Below are 21335 nucleotides of genomic sequence, written 5' to 3' on the forward strand. Positions count from 1 at the left end.
CTACGCCACGTTTTTGAGTGAGGCAAAAGAGGAGATTACTGGGACCTTGACCACAACACTAGCCACTGGAGAGGTACTGGAAGACTGGCAAGCAGCTAATGTTGTTCCTCTGTTCAATACTGCAATTAGGGATAATCCAGGAAATTATAAACTGGTGACTCCTTCATCAGTCGTTGGGAAGGTATTGACAGAATTCTCTGGGATCGGATTTAAGCACATTTGGTAAAGCACTATCTAATTAGGGGCAGTGAGCATGGCTTTGTGTAGGGTAGGTCGTGTCATACTAACTTGGTTGATCGATGAGGGCAGAGCGGGTGGATATTATCTGCATGGATTTGAGTAAGGTTTTTGACAGATCCCTCATGGTAGGCTCATCCAGAAGAGTATAATGCATGGGATCCACAGTAACTTGGCCGCATAGATTCAGAATTGGTTTGCCCGTAGAAGGCCCATAGTAGTTGTGGTAGGGTGTTTTTTTCTGGCTGGAGAATGGTGACTAGCGGTGTTCTGCAGGGAATCATACTGGGACCTCTACTGTTTGTAACAGACATAAATGACTTGGATGAAGTTGTAGATGGGTGGGTTAGTAAGTTTGAAGATGATGCAAGGTTCAGTAAAGTTGTGGATATTGTAGAAGGTTCTAAGAGAATGCAATGGCATATAGATCAGTTGCAGATATGGGCAGAAAAATGGCAGACAGTGTTTAAACTGTCTAAGTGTGAGGTGCTACTCTTTAGGAGATCAAATGTTCAGGAAAAGTAGACAGTTAAGGGCAGAACCCTGAACATATCGATGTAAAGCGGGATATTAGGGTTCAAGTTTGTAGCTCCCTGAAAGTGGCCACGCGTGTAGGTAGGGTGTTAAGAAGGTGTGTGCTGTATTTCCAGTATTGGTCAGGACGTTGAGTTCAAGAGTCAGGATGTCATTTTGCACTTTATATTGTGTTGGTTCAGCCATACTTAGAATATTGCATTCGGTTCCAAGTTAAAAATTACACAACACCAGGTTATAGTCCAACAGGTTTATTTAGAAACACTAGCCTTCGCAGTGCTTTAGATGGTTATGAAATATAAGATCGTAAGACACAGAATTTATAGCAAAAGTTTACAGTGTGATGTAACTGAAATGATAAAGTGAAAAAGACTGATGTCTTACAATCTTATACTCCACAACCATCTGATGAAGGAGCGGTGCTCCGAAAGCTAGTACTTCCAAATAAACCTCTTCGAATATAACCTGGTGTTGTCTGATTTTTAACTTTCTCTTCCATCATTGTATAATTCGTTCTAGAAATAGACTTGCCTTATCTATGAGATAGTGTGCTTTCTCGCATGACTCATGAACTGCCTTATCTGGAGACTGTCTCTAATCAGCATTTGAATACAGAGTATTGACACAAGTCCTGAGACAATGTACCATTAATACCCCATACTTGGCAAGGTCTCAACTCTGCTGCATGCAAGTGCAAGTCAGCCATCTAGTGGCTAATTTGTGTCACTGAGTCTAGTTAAGCAAATTGTCGTTGGGCCATTTATAAATCCCCACTGAACTGGAGCTTTTCGACGCAGTCGTGATCCATTTGTTTTATGGACTGGCTGCTACCCATGTCATATTATGAGATGTAATAAGCTTGATCAATTCCCAAGGTCTGCATCTGAGATTTTCTTCAACAACGTCCAATGAAGGAAAGCATGCCGTACACCTTCTTGATCACTCGGTCGACCTGCATTGCCACCTTCAGGGCCTGAACACTCTACGTCAACTTTCCCAAGGGCATTTCCATTTACTGTGTAGTTTGCTCTCAAATTGGATCTTGCAAAATGCATCATCTCACATTTGCCCGGATTGAACTACATCTGCCATTTCTTTCCCCAACTCTCCAATCTATTTATATTCTGCTGCATTCTCTGACAGTCTCCTTCATCATCTGCTAACCCACCAATCTCAATGTCATCTGCAAATCAGACCACCTATACATCACTTCAGATCATTGATGTATATAACAAACAACAGTGGTCTCAACACGGATTCCTGTGGAACACCACTGGTCACAGTTCTCCATTTTGATAAACTCCCTTCACTGCTACTCTCTGTCTCCTGTTGCCCAGCCAGATCTCCATCTATCTAGCTAATGCACCCTGGAGACCCAGCAACTTCACTTTCTTCATCAGCCTACCATGGGGAACCTTATCAAATGCCTTACTGAAGTTCATGAATATGACATCTACAGCCCTTCCCTCATCAATCAACTTTGTCACTTTATTTTTAGATTAGATTCGATTTCTCAAAGAATTGTCTTCAGTTTTAAAAATAAAAGCCAAGCATTGAAATCCCTGTTACTCTTTCTTTCGTCAAAGCTTCCAATGGAAGTATTTCAAAATACAAACTATATTTCACTACTGTTACTTTAACTTGACGTAGTTAAAATTCTCTTTGCTCAAAGTTTTTTGAAAGGAACGAGCATTTGGAAAGGCCTTGGACATAAAGATGCACGTTAGATGGAAATCTAAATGAAGACAGAATATACGCAAAGTGAATTTCATTTCTGGTGAGAATCCAGAAGTCACTCAGGAAGGGCACTGCAAAACATCATTTTTTCCCCAATGTCTGCATAGTCAGTTGCTCAAAACAGAAGAGACCTTTGAGATGATATTGTAAAATCAGGCAGTCAGTGGAAGCGCTGCTGACGTTGATGTGTCTGGAGAATTCGAAACTAAAAGCAGCAAAATCATTAATCAATTTAAGGAGTTTTTAGTACAGGACATTTTACATCATCTAGGAGAAAGTGAGTACTGCAGATGCTGGAGATCAGAGCTGGAAAAGCGCAGCACGTCAGGCAGCATCCAAAGAGCACGAGAATCGTCGTTTCGGGCATGAGCTCTTCTTCAGGAATGAAGAAGGGCTCATGCCCAAAATGTCGATTCTCCTGCTCCTTGGATGCTGCCTGACCTGCTGCGCTTTTCCAGCAACACATTTTCAGCATTTTTACATCATCCTCAGTTGCAAAATGCAGTCCAATTATTGAGCATGGGGAGAAGGCAGAAAGGTTTCATATTAGTATGATTTTTATTGCTTTCGTAGGATGTTTCAGACAAGCTGACCAACCAATTTAACTTTAAAACCTGTTGTGTCTTATGAAAAGTTGTCGGAGCTGTAAGGTGTTTACCTGTTTTAAGGACGTTCCCAGAACCGCTCCAATTATCATGCTCTGCTCCCAAGGCAAAACGTTTACTTCCCTCGACAGGAACTAAATAGCACATCTACAGACCGAGTTATAACATAGATTAGACAATCAATCCAAAATTGCACCTGATAAATCCACAATTTGAAGGTCTCTTATGGTAAAGTCCATGTGTCTTGTCAAGGAGGCCTGGGATCAAATCCCACCTGCTCCAGAGATGTATAATAACTTTGAACATAGAACATATCTACAAACAATGCACCTGAAATGGAGCTCCATTTGTGTTGAGAGGTTATGGATACATGATTTTCCAGCAATCTTGTTTTTAACTTACAGTTTAGTAACAGGGCCAACACTAGCAAGGCTTGTCATTCACTTCCATTGAGACAGTGCTGGTGAGTTGCTGACTTGAACTGGTCTATCCAGTGAAAATGCATCTATACTGATGTTAGGCAGGGAATTCCATGACTTTGATTCAGTGACAATGCAGGAATACCAATCTAGTTCCAAATTAAGGTAGGACACGAATGTGAATGCATCTGCCAAGTGAGTCTTTTTCAATGATGGAGAGTCCAGAATTGGAAGCAACAGCTTGACAAGTGGCTCCAGGATACAGTAAGGACAGGAGCTGCACATGGTGCTTAACATTGCACGGTCATCAGCAAATATTTTCACCTCTGACGTTACGAAGGAGCAAATAGATGCAAAGATAAAGCAAAAGACTTTCCTCCAATTTTGAAAAATCATTGGTTAAGTCACAATCAGAGTGCTCAACACCGGGTAACATAATATAGGACGAATGGCAATGCACAAAAAGGGGATTCACTGAAATGGTATTGAGGAAAACGAATGATAGCAAGAATAGTTGGAACCAAGAGAAGCTGGGAATATTCTTCTGACAGCAGAGTAGGTGAAGGGAAGATTTGCTAGAAACGATTTATAGAAAAAGAAACAGGCTCCACTGACAGCAGGATGAGTGGCCAGTGGATATATTTGATTGAGGAATGATAGTTGTCAAAAGGTGGTTTGGTTCCACATGGGATTCCCTCCAAGTATTCCTCTTCTCCATCTCCATTTATCTTTTCTCCAGGCAGAATTCAACCCCATTCACCAATCCTTCCATTTCCCCTGCATCCTATAGTTCCTTGACCGCCACATCTCCCCCAGTCTCCCTCAAGCCCTCCAACTTCCCCTTTGCTCCACTCTCAGTGAATGGAAGTTGGTTTCTCTTGTTCTGTGACTGCATGGATAGAGCGTGCAAAAACAGGTAAGTTAGGAATACCATGCAAGCAACAAGAGGAAAAGCTTACCTATGCAGGGGCTATCACCAGTCCGGCCGACCAAGGTGTTAGTTAGGCCTACAGTGGAAGTGGCACAGGCCACATTTCCAAAACTGTCTAATGCAATAGCAAATGGTCTCTATGCTAGCCAAAAATGAAGCTTAAAAAATTGGAAATAATACTTTATATATATCAGTGTACAGCCCTTCAGTATTAAATTGCTTTAACCAATTAAGCACAGCAATTAGGTTAAAATGACGTCTACTTGTCCACTTGAACTGAAGCAAGTAATAATGCTCCAATAATGACATAATTTTGTTCGCAGATAGTCAAACTTCGGGATATGAAGTTAGTGCATGGTGTGCTGAAGTTATGCTCACGTTCTTGCACAGCTTTAGTCACAAAGATAAAATCTAGTATGAGTGACAGCAGAAATTGAACTCCCCTCCCACTCTGACAAGGTCATGCAGGTCCTGGGCCTCCTCCACTGCCACTCCCTCACCCCCCGACGCCTGGAGGAAGAATGCCTCATCTTCCGTCTCGGAACACTTCAATCCCAGGGCATCAATGCAGGATTCACCATTTCCTTATTTCCCCTCCCCCCCACCTGACCCCAGTTCCGATCTTCCAGCTCAGCACCTTCTTCATGACCTGTCCCATCTGCCAATCTTCCTTCCCGCCTTTCCACTCCACCCTCCTCTCTGACCTATTGCACACCTAGCCACCTTCTCCCCATCCCCACACCCCTCCCATTTATCTCTCCATCCCGGAGGCTCCCAGCCTCATTCCTCATGAATGGGTCCTACCTGAAACAACGATTTTTCTGCTCCTCAGATGCTGCATGACCTGCTGTGCTTTTCCAGCACCATTCTAATCTTGACTCTGATCTCCAGCAGCTGCAGTCCTCACTTTCACCTAAAACTTTAACATAGCAGAAGGAAATGCTGGTTACTGCAAGTATAAGTGATTAACTCTGATATCACATGCCCGGTGACCGTGTTCTGAGGATCTGTCTACAATGTGATAAACACTATTGCGAATGTGACTATTTTAGGCAAATGGAGGGTGAATGAACAACATCCAAGTGTAAAAGTAGCTCTGGCCATAACTCAGGGTCGTGCTTCTTTCTACATTTTGGCTCAGATTCTGCAGATATCAGAATTAGAATTCAGAAAATCCTGCTCAACTCCAGCTCCACATCTAACACTACAGTAAAACAAGGAAGGTAACAGGCAACTTGATTCAAACAAGTACTATATTGAAAGAAATGCTAATTATATCAAATGAGCCCACACTAAAACCCCATAACTATAATGATACTGAGGTCAATAAAAATCATTGTACGAGGTTCTGTAAGAGGTATAGTTTAATGAACAAAATAAGATAGAGTTAAATACACTTACATTTGCGAACCCACTGGGGTGGAAGCTGCTTGGAGGTTTCGCTGCCATCGATCCCCTAAACGTTCTGTAATCAAAGCCTCCATTGGGACTTCGGGAAACCCCAGTGTTTCAGCAAATCGCGATGCCCCACGGTCACTCAGCATCACATGATTTGAAGCTGCTGCTGTTCCAGACCAATCAACATTTAATTAAACAAATCACAACATATCACCAACAAAAACAGAATTTGCTGGAAGACTTTAGCAAGTCTGGGTGGCACGGTGGCACAGTGGTTAGCATTGTTGCATCACAGTGCCTGAGACCCAGGTTCAATTCCCGCCTCAGGTGACTGTCTGTGGAGTTTGCACATTCTCCCCGTGTCTGCGTGGGTTTCCTCCGGGTGCTCTGGTTTCCTCCCACAGTCCAAAAATATGCAGGTTAGGTGAATTGGCCATGCTAAATTGCCTGTAGTGTTAGGTGTAGGGGGGGAATGGGTCCGGGTGGGTTGTGGGTCAGTGTGGACTTGTTGGGCTGAAGGGCCTGTTCCCACACGGTAAGTAATCTAGTCTAATATCACCAACAAAAACAGAATTTGCTGGAAGACCTTAACAAGTCTGGCAGTGGCTGTGGAGAGAAGTCAAGATTTAACATTTTGGGTCCAGTGACTCTTCCACATAGCTGCTCGTCATTAGGAAAGCGTTGTTTTTTTTTATGCAGAAGGTAGAGTGGGTTGGGATGAGGGAGGGAAGGAGTAAAGTGGAGATGGAGCCCAGAGAGAGAGATAAACAGTTGGGCAGACAGAGAAGTGGAGCAGCCTGGGAAATCAAATAGCTAATAGGGAGATAAATTAATGGCTAATAGTGGGTTGTATGTAATAGCAGACCATGCAAGGTCAAGGCTTGAGGTTGGGGTAAGGAATGGAAGAAGGTGTTTCAAGTTCTAAAATTGTTGAACTCAGAGTCTTAGAAGGCTCTAGAGCTCTCAAATAGAAAATGATGCACTGTTCTGGAACAATGCAGCAAGCCTGACACAGTGATATAGGCCAGAGGGCAAGATGGGATGCTGAAGTTTCAAGCAACTGGAAGCTCAGGAACATTTGTTTGCACACAGAACATGGATATTCTGTAAAGCAGTCACCCAGTCTATGCTTTGTTTCCCCAGTGTATTAGAGACCACATTTTGAGCAGGGATTGTAGTAAACTAAATAGAGTTAAGTATAGATTAAGCATGATTTCATCTAGAAGGTGTGCTTAGCCGCTGAGATATTGATGATGGAGGAAGTAAATGGACAGATATTCCACCTGCTGGGGTTGCAGAATGAAGGAAGAATGCACCAGAGTCTCCCAGAGGGAATGGTCCTTGCAGAAGGCTGACACGGGAGGAGAGGAGGTGGGAGGACATATTTGTTGATGACATTGGGAGGTGGCAGAAATGGGGCTTATGGAGTGTAGAGAGACCTAACTCAATTCTGCTTTCCTTCCCATGTCTACATATTCCACAAAGAGACAACATAACTGGGCTCTATGTGGGTATCCATGGTAACCTCTCTGACTTGAAGAAGGTGAGCGCCATTAAGAGAAGCTGTTCAGGTGAGGATAAGCTCAGCCAGGTGGACGAGGGTGGTGGTGGTAGGGCCCATCAGGTCATTTTTCCAGGAAGAAGCAGAGAGCCCTGAGACCACCCTGATGGGATGGATGGGGAAAGGATTGCTTGTCCACAGTAAAGGGGAGGTGGCTGCAACCTGCAAACTGGAATTTCTGAAACTGAAGTAAAGTGTCAGAGAAATTATAGATGTAAGTGGGAAGGGACTGGTCAATGGAAGAAAACCAGAATTGAGGTAGTTATCTCTACGCTGCATAAGCCCCATTTCTGCCACCTCCAAATGCCATCAACAAACTGGTAACTGTTTGTGTGGAGTTTGCACGTTCTCCTTGTGTCTGTGTGGATTTCTTCAGGATGCTCCAGTTTCCTCCCACATTCCAAAGATATGCAGGTTCTGTGAACTGACCAAGCCTCACATGAGAGGAAACATCCTCCTTGCATTTTTCTTGTCAAAGCCTATGTTTCAATGAGATCACGGCTCATTCTTCTGAATCCCAGTGAGTATAGTCCCACACTATTTAATGTTTGTTCATAAGACAATCCATCCATTCTCGGGACCATCCGAGTTATTCTTCACTGAACTGCCTGCAGTGGAATGATGCTTTTCCTTAAATAAAGGGACTGAAACTGTTCACCGTACTCCAGATGTAGTCTCACCAGCACCTTGTACAGTTACAGGAAGACTTCCCTACTCTTATACTCCAAGCTCCTTGAAATAAGGCCCAACAATCACAATTGCCTTTTTTTCCAGAATCCTAACAATTTGGAAACAGGCCCTTTGGCCCAACAAGTCCACACTGAGCCTCTGAACAGTAACCCACCCAGACCCATTCCCCTACCCTACTACTCTACATTTACCCCAGTCTAATGAACCTAACCTGCACAGCCCTGAACACTATGAGCCATTGGTTTAGCTCAGTTGGCAGGGCAGCTGGCTTGTAATACTAATAGCAGAAGTTCAAATGGCACCCTGGCTGAGGTTACCAAGAAGGACTCTTCTTTTCAACCTTTCCCTTTGTCTGAGATGTCATGATCTTCAGGTTATGCCAGAATTTGTTTACCCAAACTGTACGCAAAATCTTTGAAAATGCTGCAATCTGAATGTCCCTGTGGATATTTGCAGAGAATATAGATGATTGGCTTCATTGACTCCAAGTTTAATTCAGTCGGGTTGTTTGAGCCAGAGTAATGCAGTCAGAAAATGCACAGAATTATTCGCAATGTCAATAAAATATATGACATGATCCTGGCCATCACTGGTATTCCGGGTAAGTGGGTTTGTGCACAAACTGTGTAAATGTGCTGGTTTTACTGTGGGACTGATACTGCTGACTGTCTTTCTGCAGATACCAGGTCACTTTTATCATATATTTTCAAACTGGTCGGTTGGTATCAATTAACTCTGGAGTTTTGATTCACTGCCTCGGATCCAAGTGAGGTTCTGTTTGTAGTTGGCATGACTGTTTAGTACAATGATACCTAAACCAGCGATGCCTGCAAAAGAAAAATTGATATTATCGAATCAGAAACAGAAATTTCTGGAGAAACTCTGCAGGTCTGGCAGCATCTGTGTAGAGAAAGCAAAGTATAAGTTTTGAGCCTGGTGACCCTTCTACAGAATTGAATCTGTTCAGAAAGCTTTGGTTTTGTTTCTATTAGCTTCATCGTTCCAGCTCATCTTGCTCTCCTGCTCCCACCCCTACCCAAATGGGGAATCCAGAACAAACTGAGGTCCAGCTGCATTTGATCCACTTTGGTGACTGAGGTCACTGCTCATGATATGAATTTTTGGCAACCTGTCTAAACTTTGGTCAGAAGACAACTCTTCCATACAGGGCTTCATCCTCGTATTTGGGCCTTCTGTTACTCCTCTGCAAGAGGCCACTCAACTCATCGTCCAGATGTGTGATTGGAAATGGGGTAACGTGGTGGAATCTGGAGTGGAATTCTGGTCGAGGTAATGTCTAAAATTAGGAATGTCTGACCAAACTTAAATTAACCAAATCCCAGTACGATCTGAAGATACAACCGTAATTGGATCCTATCTTCAACATTGTGCAACTTTAGCTTCTCGTGACTCTAAAATAGGTGAGCTAAGTCAAAGAAAACCATTCCCATTTGTCCAGTCTGATAAGAAGTGTGCTTACATTTTCACTGATTCTGGGTTTGCCTCCCTTCAGCATCCTGATTTCCCACACCAGGCTGGGAAATGCTCAAACTGCAAAGTCAGTTAAATCAAGGTTCAAAAATCTCATTGAAACTTACAAAGGTGTAAATCAGCTTTCAGGAAGTGGACTAAGGTTTATCCCATAAACTCTGTGTATTAAACCTTGGAATAGGCATATCTGAGATTAAATGTGATCACAGTTGTGATGTTTAACCATTTGCTTAATTCAAAGTCCATGTCTTTTTGTGTCAAAATACAGATATGATAGCCTGGACTCGAGTAGTATGTTTGATTCAAACTATTTTAGTCTATTTTCTTTAACTCCCTAACAACAGTTAATTTAGTGGCACTTAATATTTTGTCTCTGGAAAGTGTGGCCTGTCTTCCTGCACCACTTGCTACCTGGTGGCCATGGCAGCATCTGACCTGATGGTTGTTATCACTGAGGTCATACCGAGGCAGATCAATGTTTATTATTTCCCTTTATCTTTCTTGGATAAAACTCCTGTGTGAAGCATGTCCTGTCAATAACAGCCACTTCTTGCTCTGTTTGGTTCATTGTCACTTTCAGCTTTGATCGTTTTGTCACTATTTGCTTCCAGAAAATGAAAAACTAAATATTGCACAAAGAGAAATGCTGTTGTAATTCTAACAACAATCCACCATAGTTTTGTATTTCAAAGCCGAGCTATTATAGTGAATCCCAGCTGGGTGGGATTTAAATAGTTCCTTACAGTTCTTAATCCATTGTTGCCATTTGATCTAATTCTGCTGCTCAACGCTCTGACAGTCAGACACATTATAGTAGACAGTCGAGTCCGTAAGGGACTGAGGGGTCAGAACAAAGAAGAGAATCACGGTGATCCAGAGATGGAAAGCAGAAGGAGGTCTACAATTTTACTCTCTACCATTTCTGGTAGCTTTGTTATTTTGTGTTCCACATGTGCGATAAATTTCATTTACAATACTATTCCTTGAACTGATCACATCGATGGAAATCATTCTTTACACTTATTTGAACAAGTCGGAGTTATTTTGGTGAATTTAAGTGGTTGCACAAATGCATTTATTTGTGGGGCAACACAGTCCAAATTCAGGCACTAGATAAAGAAAGCAGTGAAATGTTCTTTTACATAAATCAGCATTGTAATCAACAAATAGAACAGCATTGAGTGTCCAAATGCAGATCCTAGTGTTTCCAAAGCATGGAAGGTTTATTAATATCTTAACTTGACATTTACATATCTCTAGTGGCTGATTTTGTGGGTGGATGAATGAGATGCTGCTGGGGAACGGTGTGTAGGGGGATGCAGGTTGTGTTGTAGAGGGTAAAATAATTGTGATTCGGAAAAAACTGCCCAGAGCTGGTATCCCATTATCAGGTCACCTTTTATCTACATTTGCACAGTACACTGGCTGTGGGTAGCCAGCTCAGAATCAGTCCCTGAAGTGAGGAGACTGAATTTTCTATTTTTTTTTCTTTTCTCTTAAACTATTTCAGATGGTGGTGGTAATTTTGTGTGAAATTGTGCTGTTATTATCCTCATGTAGCCTATTTCGGAAGTCAATTGCTCATTCATTCTCTTTGCCCAATCTGTCGAAATCATGGAATCCCTACAATGCAGAAGGTGGTGATTTGGACCATTGGGTCTGCCCTAACCCTTCAAACAGCATACCACCTAAACTCAGTGCATCCCCCTACCACTGTAATCCTAGTTTAACATGGTCAATTCACCTAGCATTGCACACCATTGGACACTACAGCATAGTGAATCCACCTTACTTCTACACCTTTGGACTGAAGGAGGAAACCCATATGGACACAGGGAGAACATGCAAACTCTACACAGACAGGAGTGGAATAGAACCCAGGTCCCTGACACTGTGAAGCAGTCATGCTAACCACTGAGCCACCATGCCAACTCTCCCACAGATGGAAGAAACTGGAACCAAATCAATGAAAACAGAGGAGTAGTTGTGGCTATATCTTCACCCCAATATTGTTTCATGTTGCAGAACCATTGCATGACACCAAGCTAAGGGACACTGAGGTAAAGGAACAGCTGAATCTCCTGGTTATTTGTACAATTAACAAACTTGTCCAAATCTGAAACGGATTGATGTTTACCCTCGGAAACTCAATTTAAAAAAAAATTCTGACTTTACAGGTTTATGTCAGTCTCATTCATACCTTGTGTTGATCCCGTGGGAATTGTGTGAAATAATTGCTGGAATAGGGAAGGGTCCAGCAATTCCTTTCCCTCCAGCTCAGTCTGAACAGCATCAAGAAGCTGTGACTCTGGGCCTGGAACAGATCTGCAGCAATCTCGGCTGGTTCTAACAAGCCAGTCTGACAGAGAGAGACGTTGGTGTGTGGATGTGCGGATGGCACGGGCTGGGTCCTGATCATTGGATATCCCACACTTAGTCTAGGTTCAACCCTCCCTGTTCCACTTAGCTACCATCACCTGACTGGTCGCACTGGATACTGCAAAGGTTGTGCATCCTGACAACATCAGTCTCTAAAAATTGTCACATACCTAATAAAGGTGTGCCTGTACTGCTACAGTGCTGATGTGGAATATAATGTCTACAGTGTGAGATAACCGATGTATGGACAGTCCACAGTGTGCAATGTATATACTGTCTACAGTAATACAATATCTATAGTAATGCAACATCTATAATATTTGATAACTAATATACGGACACTCTGTAGTGTGCAAAGTGTGAACTTTCAACAGCGATATGCTGTCTACAGTGTGTGACAATAGCATGTGGACAGATAGCAGAGTGCACGTTTGTATGGTCTACAGTAATACATGGTCTACAGTGTGGGAACTGATATTTGAACATTTAGCTGAGTACAGTCTGAATTGAACACACGGGTGCACAATGAGATGCTGGGTCCTTTCCAGTCTTTACCATTGGCCGATGCACCATTTGTTGAACTCTACGATTGAATGGAGCCTTGTGGAGATCTGTGTTAGAGGCAAACATTTAACAGACAAATCGACAAAATTGCCTTTGGACACTGACATGTCGACCCGACCCTGCAACCCAACATGAGATAGGGACCAGAGATGGTCAAATTGAAATCACAGTGAATGCAGTGGGAGCATCAACAATGGCCTTTTAAGTACTGGGAGGGAGATTACTTAATTAATCTTCCCTTACAAATGTGATTTCTTTCAGAGTTTTGTTAGCGGGGTCTCTGCTAGTGTCGGGATCACCAGTGTATTTGATGAGAGTGGGGCAGGCACACGTTGTGCAGATGGTCACTGGTTCCAAACTACGACCTGATCCTGACTGATTTCACACACACTGATGCAGACCCTGTTATTCTCACAGGGGAACAGTTACAGGGCTGAGGAATCTCTGACCCTGTATTTACACACACTGTTGATGCAGACCCTGTCATTCCCACAGAGGAACAGTTACAGTGCTGACCATTCTCTGACCCAGTATCAAACACAGACTGTCACTAAAGTCTAACGCTGGGAATAATTACACACTTGAACATATGGTTGTTTGTGTAGTAAGCATATGTTTATGACAAATTGAATATAGTTTTATGTACAACTGAAGACAGGGAATTAATTATTAAGAAATAATCAATAACAAATAGGTTTATTGTACAATTGAACAAATTACAGAGCATGGAGTACAGGAATTGGAATGCCTTGTTGCAGGTGTACAAAAGTTCTTTGTTACTTCTGCGAAGAGGATTGATGAGGACAGAGCAGTAGATGTGATCTATATGGACTTCAGTAAGGCTTTGACAAGGTTCCCCATGGGAGAATGACTTGCAAGGTTAGATCTCATGGAATACAGGAAGAACTAGCCATTTGGATACAGAACTGGCTCAAAAGTAGAAGACAGAGAGTGGTGGTGTTTTTCAGACTGGAGTGCCACAAGGATCCTCTATTTCTTGTCATTTACATAAATGATTTGGATGTGCACATAAGAGGTACAGTTAGTAAGTTTGCAGATGACATCAAAATTGGAGGTGTAGTGGACAGCGAAAAGGGTTACCTCAAATTACAACAGGATCTGAACTAAATGGGCTAATGGGCTGAGAAGTGGCAGATGGAATTTAATTCGGACAAATGCGAGGTGCTACATTTTGGGAAAGCAAATCTTAGCAGGACTTATATACTTAATGGTAAGGTCCCAGGGAGTGTTGCTGAACAGAGACCTTGGAGTGCAGGTTCATTGCTCCTTGAAAGTGGAGTCGCAGGTCGATAGGATAGTGAAGAAGGCGTTTGGTATGCTTTCCTTTATTGGTCAGAGTATTGAGTACACGAATTGGGAGGTCATGTTGCAGCTGTGCAGGACATTGATTAGGCCACTGTTGGAATATTGCATGCGATTCTAGTCTCCTTCCAATTGGAAAGATGTTGTGAAACATGAAAGAATTAAGAAAAGATTTACAAGGATGTTGCCTGGTTTGGAGGATTTGAGCTATAGGGAGACACTGAACAGGCTGGGACTGTTTTCCTTCGAGCGTCGGAGGCTGAGGGGTGACCTTCAGAGAGGTTTACAAAATTATGAGGGGCATGGATAAGGTAAATAGGCAAAGTCTTTTCCCTGGGGTCGGGGAGTACAGAACTGGAGGGCATAGGTTTAGGATGAAAGGGGAAAGATATAAAAGAGAGCTAAGGGGCAACGTTTTCACGCAGAGGGTACGTGTATGGAATGAGCTGCCAGAGTAAGTGGTGGAGGATAGTACAATTGCAACTTTTAAGAGGCATTTGGATAGGTATGTGAATAGGAAGGGTTTGGAGGGATATGGGCCAGGTGCTGGCTGGTGGGACTAGATTGGGTTGGGATATCTGCTCGGCATGGACGGGTTGGACTGAAGGGTCTGTTTCCATGCTGTACATCTCTACGACTCTATGACATGAGTGAGGTCACATTTGGAATACTGTATGCAGTTCTCGTCGCTCTACTATAGAAAGTAACTATTAAACTAGAAAGAGGGCAGAAAGGATTTACTAGGATGTTACCTGGACTAGAAGGTTTGAGCTACAAGAAGAGATGAGATAGGATGGGACATTTTTCCTGGAGCGTAGGAGATTTAGGGGTAACCTTATACAGAACTATAAAATCATGAGCGGCATAGATAAGGTAGGTAGCCAGAATCTTTTCCCCAAGGGAGTCTAAAACTCTGGGGCATATGTTTAAGGTGAGAGGGAAGAGATACAAAAGGGTATAGAGAGGCAGTTTTCTTCACATTGAGGATGGTGAGTGTCTGGAATGGGCTGCCAGAGATGGTGGAAGTGAGTGCAATTTCATCATTAAAGAAACATTTAGACAGGTGTATGGACGGGTTCAATATGGGGGTACGTGCACCAAACACAAGCAAAAGGGACTAGTTTAACGGTGAAAACAGGACAGCATGGGCACGTTGGGCGAAAGGCCATTTCTGTGATGGCGATCTCTCGGACTCTTATAAAAGCTTCACAGTCACAGCTCCATCGTCCTGTGCTCAACGGTGAATATCACCCACATACTAACACTCACCAGCTGCTACTGAAAGTTTCTACTGAATACTCCACATCGTTCCCATTCTATTTCAGAATGCCAGGAATTGTTTTTCTTGAGCCAATGTAATATCTCATGTGTTTCACTTGATGGAGGTGAGAGAAATACACCTCTCAGTAATATCAAGTCCAAATAGTTGACAATTTCTTGATCCTTTGATCACACAAATACTCAGACACCAGCCATGCATTCTCTCAGTGATCGGAGCTGCTTCTTTCCATCTGAACTGAACTGATTCCTCCATAATCTAAGAAAGAAATTAATGATTAATAACCAAGCAATTAATAAAGTTAAAATGACAGAATCATTCCTAATTTTCCAATTGAAACACACAATTTGAAATCAAACTGTGAGCAGCTAAACAGTAACAAATGGGAGTAATTGTGGGAGAGAGAGAATCTAATGAGCTGCTGCACACACAGACAGTGCTGTAAGAAACTAATATTTGGGGAATGATGTAAATTGAGGATGTAGTTGGACTGGAGGAAATCGCATTGGACTTGTAATGCAGTGACCTAGAGTATAAATACCAGCAACTGACTGAATTTTATCTCAAATAATTAATTCATCTGGAATTGAAAGTTAGGTTCTGCAATGGTGACTATGAAACTAACAGCAATTGCTGTAAATACACATCTGCTTCATTCATGTCCATCACCAAAGGGAATCTGGGAATCTTACCTGGTCTGGCCCAGAGGTATTTTCAGAAGACATTAAATAGTTCTGACTGATAAAGATGTGGTTAAAGATGTACGTTTCAGATATGAATATGGAATGAAAATGGGATGGATATCTGGTTTCAACTTTGGCACTAAAATTTACAACACACATAATTAACACGGTAATGACTCCTTCCTAACGACTGGTATCAAAATAGATATGGGCAAGGATTTTTATTCTGCTGATTTTTCATCACTTCACACTGAAATATTGATTGCACTTTGAACACCACCTCAAAGACGTGCTTCAAATGGTAAGGACGGAGAACAGATTCCGACTGGGGAGCATCAGATTCTCAGGAGCAACATAAGGGACCAAATTCGTTAATTCGTGAGGTCATTGCGCGAGTTTCAGGTCTACTCTGGTTGACAAAGGGAACCAATAAGAGAGAACAACTTGTTTCAACTTTAATGAGATGGAAATCGCGGAGGCCATGGGGGTCAGCAGGAGAAACAGCATCCACCAGAGGGTGGTAGTGAGAAGTGACGGAGGAAAATTCTGGGAGTTGAATCACTAGAACAGGGAAGGAGATTGCTGAGTATTCAGAGTCAAAGAACAGCTGGATTAACCCCTGGAAAGGGAGGGCGAACAGCAGTGTGTGTGATTCAGGTGGGAACTAACAATCAACAACTTTAAGGCAGAGCAAAGAGTGTCTTTCAGCAAGGTGACTGTCCTCCAGGAGCAGTTGAAGTTTGTGGCGTTGTGCGTCCCGGGGAACGGACTGTAGAGCACAGAGTCTTGCGTCGTGGAGCTGCTCAGGAAGAACCTTGACAGAGGCCATTGCATCTTTCTCCAGATTTCCTTTGCAAAGAAAAATTCCAGAAGGAGATGTGTTACAGTCTCTTCACCCACTTCCGCCCCCCCCCCCCCGACAACCCCTTAGAGAGTAGCATGCTGAGGCTGAGAGAGACAGACAGGCAGAGAGAGAGAGAGAGACAGACAAAGAGAAGAGGATTCGACGACAGGAGCAGGGCTGAGTAGTTGCCTACATGCAGTGCCTTGGTGAGACCACACCTGAACTCATGTGTGGAGTTTTTGTCCCTTATCCAATGAAGGACATTCATGCATAGAAGGAATACAACAAAGGTTTCCCAGACTGACTCGTGGGATAGCAGGACTGATGAATGAAGAGAGACTGGATCAGTTAGGACTATTTTCACTGTATGTTAGAATAATATGTGGCATCTTTTAGAAACCTACAAAATTCAAATAGGAAAGGTCAGGGTAAACACAGGAAGGATGTTCCCAGTGTCCATAACAAAGGGTCAATGTCTAAGGATCTGGGGTAGGCTATTACGAGCTGAGATGAGGATAAATTTCTTCACTCAGGTTGAGGTGAGTCTGTGAAATTCCCTGTCAGAGAGAATGTTTGTTGACTAAAACACTGAATGGTTGGAAAGAAAAAGTTAAATATTATTCTCAAAAAGAACAGAAATTTCTGGTGAAACTCAGCAAGTTTGCAGAGAGAGAAACAGAGTCAGCAGTGAAGAAGGATCACTGGACTCAAAACATTGCCTTTACTTTCTCGCCACAGATGTTGTCAGGACTGCTGAGTTTCTTCAGCAATTTTGACTTTTGTTTCAGGCTTCTACTACCTGTAGTTCTTTGCTTTAGTACGCCATGTTGTGGCTGTGCAGGCTATTGCTTTGGCCACTTTTGAAATGCTGTTTGCAGCTCTGGGCTTCTTGCTATAGGAAGGATGTTGTGGAAGTTGAAATGGTTCAGAAAGGATTTACAAGGATGTCGTTGGGGTTGGAGGGTTTGATCTAGAGGGAGAGGCTGAATAGGTTGGGGCTGTTACCCCTGAAGTATGGGAGGCTGAGGGGTGACTTTACATCAAGGTTTATAAAACCATGAGGGGCATGGGTAGGGCAAATAGACAAGAAGTGGTCCCCAGGATTGGGAGAGTCCAAAACTAGGGGGCATAGGGTTAAGTTGAGGGGGCAAGATTTAAAAGGGACCTAAGGGGCAACGTTTTCACACAGAGGGATGGTATGCGATTGGAGTGAGCTGCCAGAGGAAGTACTGGAGGCTGGGACAATTACAGCATATAAAAGGCATCTGGATTGGTTTATGAATGCGAAGGGTTGAGGGGGATTAGGGCCAAATGCTGTCAAATAAAGTCTGTGATGATGCTGCTCCTTTAACAAGGTTCTGTTGTTCTTGGTTTTCTCTCCGCCCCGCCCACCCCCCCCCCCCCCCCCCCCCACAGAGAGATCATAAAAGACACAGGTTCCAAAAGGTTTGGGTTTCGAAGGGTTTTAGGGACAGTTTGATCATAGCGACAGATACTGCCTCCAGCAAAAAGTTTCATTTTTAAAAGACATTTGTGCAATGAAAGGGAAATGGTCACTTCCCCCAGATCAGCCTTTCTCTGGTTTGATTTGATTTTTGGAAGTCTGGCTATTCACTGAAAGTAGACATGTAGTGTTTTGATGCTGCAGATCCAAGAAACAGTTTCATGAAAGAAGCAGATTTGTGCTGATCCTCTCTGTCTGACATCTCTCTCCTGTAAGACCCTGTGTTTGATGTTACCTTTTGCGCCAAGGCATGTTTATGGGAATTGTTGCAAGCATTTGGAAGAACAGGTAAAGTCTGTTTGGTTTTTGGATAGGTGAGGTTATTCTACATTCGGTTTCCTTTTGCTTCTATTTCATTGGATAATCTTGTAAATAAATTTGGTTTTGTTTAAAACGAAGTTGTTGGACCAATGGCACCTCTCCTGGAATATCCACTTTATACCTTCTTAAAACAATGAGCAAAGTTAGGGTCTGGGCTACTTTCTTGAAATATTTTGAGGGGGTCTGGCCTGGTCCATAACAAATCAGAAACATGTACAGCACAGAAACAGATTCCTTGGGTCCAACTCGTCCATGCTGACCAGATATCCTAACCTAATCTAAAAATCATTCAACACCAGGTTATAGTCCAACAGGTTTAATGGGAAACACTAGCTTTCGGAGCACTGCTCCTTCATCAGGTGTTTTTCAGGAGCAGCGTTCCAAAAGCTAGTGCTTCCAATTAAACCTCTTGGACTATAACCTGGTATTGAGAGATTTTTAACTTTGTCTACCCCAGTCCAACACTGGCAGCTCCACATCCTAACCTAATCTAGTCCCATTTGCCAGCGCTTGTCCCATTTCCTTCCTATTCTTGTGCCCACCCAGATGCCTTTTAAATGTCATAATTGTACCAGCCGCCACCATTTCTCTGGCAGCTCGTTCCAAACATGCACCACCCTCTGCATGAAGAGATTGCCCCTTAGGTCCCCATTCAATGTTTCCCCTCTCACTCAAAACCTACAACCTCTAATTCTGGACTCCCCCATCCCAGAGAAAGACCTTGTCTATTTACCCTAACCATGGGACTCATTATTTTATAAACCTCTATAAGGTCACCCCTCAACCTCCAACGCTCCAGAGATAACAGAGTTTATTCAGCCTCTCCGTACAGCTCAAAGTCTCCAACACTGACAACAACTTTGTAATTCTTTTCTGAACCCTTCCAAGTTTCACAACATCCTTCCTCTAGGAGAGAGACCAGAATATTCCAAAAGTGGCTGAACCAATGTCCTGTACAGCTTCAACCTGACCTCCCAACTCCTATACTCAGTCCTCTGACCAACATGAGAAAGCATACCAAATGCCTTTGTCACTATCCTATCTACCTGTGACTCCACTTGCAAGGAACTATGAACCTGCACTTCAAGGTCTCTTTGTTCAGCACAGTCCCCAGGACTTTCCCATTAAGTGTACAAGTCATGCCCTGATTTGCCTTTCCAAATTAATGTAGCACCTCACATTTATCTAAATTAAACTCCTTCTGAACTAGATTAATTTGTGGTATCTGTTCAGCATGGACAGTTAGACAAAAGGGCCTGTTTCCATGCTGAACATCTCTATGACGCCAGGCAGATAAAGTTCTTAAAAGTTAAAGGGGTCAAGGATATCGGGGAGATAACAGGAACAGGGTTCAAAGGTGGATAATCATCCATGGTATATTTAATGATAGATCAGGGTCTATGGGCCGAATGGCATGGTGCTGCTCCGATTTTCTATGTTCCGGTGAATTAATACGTTAAGCACCCCTCAAGAACATGCTGTGGACATAATTTAAGGAAATTATTGTTTACAATACAATGGAAATGTTTAATGTTTTAACATATGCACTCACTGAATCAGCTCCGAATTCTTGCAGTTGATGATGAAGTTTCTCATTTTCGGAATGCAAACATCTGTGAATTTATTTCCATCTAGGTAAAGCATTGACAATGATTCGCTCTGATTAAATGCCATCCTCAGGTCTTCAATGCAAGCAAATGTCAGATTGTTATCCTGCAAACTAAAGATCGATAATTACAAATCGGTTTTCAATATGTCTCGAAAAGATAAAAGAAATTCCACTGAGAAGGACGGAAGAGAAATAATTGGAGCAGCATAACAAAGTGAGAAAGCTTTTGAACCATCAGCCTCCTTTTCATTTTATTTGACTCAGTAATGACGAACTAATAATCAATTAACTTTAATGCTTTTAGTCTTTAACACTATTATTCTTTCATTGAAAGACATTACTCTTAATTTTGAAAAGAATATGCATTCCTACAACCCCACAGAATCAAACACGGTACAGTGCAGGAGGAGGTGATTCGAGGCTCCGAATGAGCAATTCACTTCCTGCCACTCTGTATCCCGTATCCCTGTGCACTGGGCCTTTCCATACCAAAGTTTAATTTCTTTTTGAACACTTCTGTTGAACCGGCCTCTGCCATGATGTCAGTCAGACACAATATTCCAACCTTAACCAGTCACTGTGCAGAAAAGATTATCTCACATTGTTCTTGTTTCTTTTGGCAATTTCTCGAATTTTTGTGCTGACATACTTGATCATTTCATGGCAGTGAACAGTTTATTGCTACCGACTCTTTCCACTGTCATTATCATTTTTAATACTTCATTCAAATTACATCGCAGCTTCCTTTCCTTGATGGAGACAGATCCAATGTTTGCAATCTATCCTCAGACTTTATGTTCATGATCCATGAAATCCTTTTCATGAGTTATTTCTTCCACTCTCCAATGCCCTGCATCTCTCCTCAAGCACAGTAACAACATGGGATGTAAACACATCAGTTAAGGCCAAATTGTATTAATTGAACAAAAAAATTAACTTTTTTACTTTCGTCTCTGAATCTTAACTCTTTTTGTTGAGAATCTGAAAATTGTGCTTCTCTAGTTGGAAGAAGTGTGGTTTGAACTGGCCCCTGAATGAATGGCTTAACTGTAACTTTAAAATAATGTTCTTTCCTTAATCTTTTAGCTAATGACCCTGTCCAATCATTCAGCATTTTAAACATCTCCATTGGTTACCATGTGACCATAATTTCCACACACAGATTCTGATTCAATTTCTCCCTATGCCTTCCTGTTGAAATTTGATTGCAGTCTAATATATACTTG

Source organism: Hemiscyllium ocellatum, chromosome 44 (genome assembly GCF_020745735.1).
Source record: "Hemiscyllium ocellatum isolate sHemOce1 chromosome 44, sHemOce1.pat.X.cur, whole genome shotgun sequence".
Taxonomy (NCBI): domain Eukaryota; kingdom Metazoa; phylum Chordata; class Chondrichthyes; order Orectolobiformes; family Hemiscylliidae; genus Hemiscyllium; species Hemiscyllium ocellatum.